This window comes from Alexandromys fortis, unplaced genomic scaffold (assembly GCF_014885135.2).
Source record: "Alexandromys fortis isolate MF-2015 unplaced genomic scaffold, M_Fortis_MF-2015_v1.1 scaffold_293, whole genome shotgun sequence".
Lineage (NCBI taxonomy): Eukaryota > Metazoa > Chordata > Mammalia > Rodentia > Cricetidae > Alexandromys > Alexandromys fortis.
Genome location: NW_026068177.1, coordinates 922,831 through 928,851, shown reverse-complemented (window position 1 = coordinate 928,851; position 6,021 = coordinate 922,831).

The following is a 6,021-nucleotide window of genomic DNA, read 5'->3' as shown; positions in this document are numbered from 1 at the left end:
GGTGGAGCCCCTGCCTAGAATCCCCCAGTGAGGGGCTGGGGTGTGGCCCAGTGGTAGAGCCCCTGCCTAGAATCCCCCAGTGAGAGGCTGGAGTTGGCTCAGTGGTGGAGCCCCTGCCTAGAATCCCCCAGTGAGGGGCTGGGGTGTGGCTCAGTGGAAGAGCATGTGCAGTGCTCTAAATATAATTCCTGGAAACAACAGCAATATAAAGATAATGAGTAAAGATAAGAACCACGTGTGGAGGCAGTAGGGTGTAGGAAGATAGGCTCTCACCCCTCACATACCAACACCCCATACTCCACCCCCACAAACACAAGCCAAGTCTTTTGATCTGCAGTTTCTCCCTGTAGGGTGGGGAAATCATCTCAGGCATGAAGCTTCACAGCTCAGTACCGACCCTGACAACTTGACATTCTGCTGAGGACAGCTTTCCTTCCCAGCTGCAGGCACAGTGAATCTGGCTCCCGGCCACAGGCAGCACTAAGGAGAGAGGCCTACCTTGAAAAGAGTCTCCCCAAAGCCATCAGCAGTTGGGACATGCTCTGCAGAGCCCGAGGCTGGCTTGGGTGAGGCCTATAGATAATCTTGACATGGGATATTAACTTCTTAATCCCTACAGGGAGATCACAAGTCCAGTTAAGAACCTGAACAGGCACGAAGAAGCCCAGGGAGAGACGCAAGGAGAAGCACATGAAGATGCTGAAAAGAGACTGAGGCGTGGTGGGCACATCTGCACCTCGGCACGCAGGAGGCTGGAGCAAGCGGTTCTAACTTCAAGGCCAGCATGGGCTGCAGTAGTGAGCGAAGCTTGGTCTCAGAAGCCAGGTCTGTTGGTGCAGGCCTACAACCCCAGATATCTGGGAGGCTGAGGCAGGATCTTAGCAAGTTTAAGGCCAGAGTGGAGCAACTTAGTGAGATCTTGTCTCAAAACAGAAAGTAAAAAGAGAGTTGAGGCCCTGCCTAGAATCCCTCAGTGAGGGGCTGGGGGTGTGGCTCAGTGGTAGAGCCCCTGCCTAGAATCCCCAGTGAGGGGCTGGAGCCGTGGCTCAATGGTAGAGCCCCACCTAGAATCCCCCAGTGAGGGGCTGGGGTGTGGCTCAGTGGTAGAGCCCCTGCCTGGAATCCCTCAGTGAGGGGCTGGAGGTGTGGCTCAGTGGTAGAGCCCCTGCCTAGAATCCCCCAGTGAGGGGCTGGGGTGTAGCTCAGTGGAAGAGCACTTGCCTAAAATTTACCAGTGAGGGGCCCAGGCCTGACTCAGTGATAGAGTGCTTCCCTAGAGTTTACCAGTGAGGAGCTGGGTGACTAAGTAACAAAGCTTATTCGGGCTCTAGGTACAGTGCCTAGTACTGTGGGGGCACTAAAACAGACAGAGACAAGAAGTCACAGGAACAGCAGAGAGAGACCTTGGTTAATGAAACCCCTTATTCTGGAATCAGCAATCTGACTTCCTACCACACCACGGCCAATATCAGGAGACAAAAGTTGGTAGAAGTTTATTCAAGGGTCAGCAATGTTGAGAAGGAGCGCTGTGGCTTCAAAATTCCATCTTAGGGGGCTCAGGGACACAGAGTACTTTGTGGAGGGGGAAGAGGTATGAAAAGAAGGCTGTACAGCCCGGTCTGCGTCACCCAGGGCCTATGCCGGTCTTCTTTCTTCTTTCCCAAAACATGACAGTGGACTTTAACCTGGGGCTGTTCCTGTACCTCTTTCAGACAGATATATTCAAGCAACAGAAGACGTGATGGCTAATTTTATTTTTAATCTATTTATTTGATTTGGTTTTTTGAGACAAGGTCTTACTATGTATCCCTAGCTGTCCCGGAACTGGTTCTATAGACCAGGCTGGCTTCGAACTCACAGAGTTCGGCCTCTCTCTGCCTCCCACGTACTGAAATTTAAAAAAAAAAAGTGCACCACCATGCCTGGCTCTGGTGACTAATTTCGACAGTAGTACTAGTAACTTGCTGAAAAGGACACGGTCAACACGACACAATGGCAGCCTACAGAATGGGAAAAGGTCTTCACCAACCCCACATCAGACAGGGGGCTGACCTCCAAAATATACAAAGAACTCAAGAAATTGGTCATCAAAAGAACAAATAATCCAATAAAAAAGTGGGATACAGACCTAAACAGAGAACTCTCAACAGAGGAATCTAAAATGGCTGAAAGACACTTAAGGAAATGCTCAACATCCTTAGCCATCAGAGAAATCCAAATCAAAACAAATCTGAGATTCTATCTTATGCCTGAAAGAATGGCCAAGATCAAAAACACTGATGACAACTTATGCTGGAGAGGATGCGGGGTAAAGGGAACACTTCTGCATTGCTGGTGGGACTGCAAACTGGTACAACCCCTTTGGATGTCAGTGTGGCGATTTCTCAGAAAATTAGGAAACAACTTTCCTCAAGATCCAGTAATACAACTTTTAGGTATATATCCAAAGGATGCAGACCCATACCACAAGGACATGTGCTCAACTATGTTCATAGCAGCATTATTTGTCCTAGCCAGAACCTGGAAACAACCTAGATGCCCCTCAGTGGGAGAATGGATAAGGAAAATGTGGTACATTTATACAATGGAGTACCATACAGCTGGAAAAAAATAATGACATCTTGAAATTTGTGGGGAAATGATGGATCCAGAAAACATTATATTGAGTGAGGTAACCCAGACCCAGAAATACAAGTATCATATGTACTCACTCATAAGTGGCTTTTAGACATAAAGCAAAGAAAACCAGCTTACAAATCAGAATCCCAGAGAACCCAGACAATAATGAGGACCCTAAGAGAGACATACATACATGGATTTAATGTACATGGGAAGTAGAAAAAAACAAGATCTCCTGAGTAAATTGGGAGCATGGGAATCATGGAAGAGAATTGGAGGGGAAGGAAGAAGGGAAGGGAGCAGAGAAAAACATATAGCTCAATAGAAACAATTAACAAAAAGTAGCTTGCTATGTAGTGGTGGGGCATGCCTTTAATCCCAGCATTTGGGAGGCAGAGGTCATCATTTGGTGGGCTTTCAGAGATGCAGCAGGGTTTGGAGAGAGATGGGGGAGGGGACTTGGAGTGGAGCCTCCCCCCGAACATTCCAGACTCTTAGGATATTTGGATGCCAGGGGCTGGGGTGAAACTTCTACCTGAACAATAACAGTAGCAAGATCATAGTTATGACATAGCAGTGAGAATAACTATGGTCGGGGGTCACCATAACAAGAGGTTAAAGGGTCACAGCATTAGAAAGGTTGAGAACCACTGAGCTTAGAGCATTCAGAAGGCTGACACACTAAGGGCAAAGGGAGGACACCTGCCCAACACCATTTCCCCCTCCAGAAAACTGGAATGTGGTATTTCTTTTCCCTTTGGGGAGGGAGGGGTGGTGGGGTTTGAAACAGGGTTTTGCTGTGTAACTTAGCTGTAGACCAGGCTGACCTCGAACTCACAGAGATCCACCTGCCTGTTTCCCAAGTGCTGGGAGTAAAGGCATGCTGCGCCGCCACCTGCCCGGAATGTGCTATATCCTAGGACCTAAAGGCTTGCTTCGCTCCTATGCATGCCTTCCCGATACTCCTCCTTGCCATTCCATCCAAGGCTTCTTCCCAGATGTTTGGTCATGGAAACAAGAAACATAAGACAGAAGGTCAGCAGCACGGAGCAGGGTTGATGCTGTGACCAACTGGGACAGGTGGCTCGAGGGCCTTGCGCACTGCCTTGTGGGAGAGATGTGGAAGGGCCCGGAGCAGGGCCTTCTTGGAGGGAGTTTGGAGATGAAACTGCTGAAAGAAACGCAAACAGTAATGGAGGCTGGGTCCACAAAGGTTTGCTACCAAGCTCTTGGTTTGGGTTTTTTTGTTTCACTTTTCTTATGTTTACTTATGTTTTATGTATGAGTGTTTTGCCTTCATGTGTCTGTGCCCCCACATGTGTGCCTGGTTCCCATGGAGGTCAGAAAAAGGCATCAGATCCCCTGGAACTAGAGTCATGGACGGTTGTGAGCTGCCATGTGGGGGCTGGGAATCTAACCTGAGTCCTCCGCAAGAGCAACAAGTGCTTTTCACCACTGAGCCATCTCCACAGCCTCTAGCAACTCCTTTATGGCAAAGTCTGAGCTCCAGCAGCCCCCAAAAGCTAGGTTCAGCCTGGCATAGGGGCACTGCGTTTAACCCCAGCACTCTGGAGGAGGAGGCTGGTGTATCTCTGTGAGTTTGGTTGACAGAGTGAGTTCAAGACAGCTAGATGCAGAGTGGGACCCTGTCTCAAAGAAGAGAGAGAGAGAGAGAGAGAGAGAGAGAGAGAGAGAGAGAGAGAGAGCGCTAGACTCAGCCTCTGTTCTACAATAAATCAATTAAAGAGCCAAGTAATCGTGAAAGTGAGAGAGTTGGAAAGAAGAACAAATAAAGGTTTCAAGTGTCCTCTAAGCTCGGCATTGGCATGCTGACTTTAGCTTTAGGTTTAAACGGGGAAACAACGGAGCGAGGGACACAGAATTGGCACAATTATAGCACTATTAATCTGGCCAGGGTGTGGTCCCGTTCATCGCTGCCTCGATTCTCACTCTGCATGGCAGTCCTAAAGGTGCCAACCTCACTGCCATGCTTGACTGAAGGGACCTGACACCTACAAGGTGATCAATCACTCCTGCCCCAGGGGCAGCCGTCACGAATAATGGCTGTCTTCTGAAGGATGATCCGTGTGGCAAGGGTGCCAAGGTGACTCATAAGGGAAGGAAAAGGACAACAACATCTCGCTATTTCAGGCAAAGTAAAGGAGACAGAGGAGAGGGAAATGGAGGCAGTGAGGCCACGGTAGGCCAACCTAGACAGTAGATGCTCTCCAGCAAAAGCAGATCCGGGGGGTCTGTTTCCGTTTCAGAGGGGAATAGAGGATCTACTGGGAACTGGGCTAGAAGCATTTGTGCAGCGTTCTGGGCTGACTAGTTTTATGTAAACTTGACACGGGCTAAAGTCGTCTGTAGGGCATTTTCTTAGTTTGTCATTGATGAAGGAGCGCCCAGCCCATTGTGGTCCTGGGTTCCATAAGAAAGCAAGTCAAGCAAGCCATGGGAGCAAGCCAGTCAGCAGCACCCTCCATGGCCTCTGCATCAGCTCCTGCCTCCAGGTTTCCGCTCAGTTTGAGCTCCTACCTCAGTGGACCGTGACTCTGAATATGTCAGCCAAACAAACCCTTTCCTCTCCAAATTGCTTTTGGTCATGGTGTTTCATCACAGCCATAGTAACCCAAACTAAGATGCATTCCATCCAAGAATCTGACTCAATTCTACCCAGACCCTAACATTTTGAATGAGGCTGAATTCAGATGCAACAGACTTGGGCTGGAGAGATGGCTCAGTGGCTGAGTATATACGGATCCTGCAGAAGACCCAAGTTCGATTCCCAACACCCATGTCAGACAGCTGACGTTTTGTGATGCCGGCTGCAGGAGCTCTCATGTCCTCTTCTGGCTCTGCAAACACCACCCACACATGGTATACAGACTCACAGACACACAGATACACCTGCCCACACATGGCATACATACTCACAGACACACAGATACACCTATAAATAAAAATAAAAACAGCCAGCTGCCCAGTGGTGGCACACAGCTTTAATCCCAACACTTGAAAGCCAGAGGCAGGCAGATCTCTGAATTCGAGGCCAGCCTGGTCTACAGACTGTGTTCCAGGATAACCAGGGCTACACAGAGAAACCCCGTCCTGAAGACTAAACTAAAGAATCAAAAATAAAATAAAATAAAAATAAAAACAGGCAGGTGGTGGCTCATGCCTCTAATCTCAGCAATCAGGAGACCAAGGCAGGTAGATCTCTGAGTTGAAGGCCAGCTTGGTCTACACTTTAAGACTCTTTCTCAAAACAAAGAAAGGAACAAATGAATAAGTATCTATTCTTTTGAGTAATAATACACTACTTTGGTGAAGGAGATTCTAAGATAGCATTGACATTCAGCTGTAGTGTGGCGACTGCACTTCCTCAGATCTATGACAGGA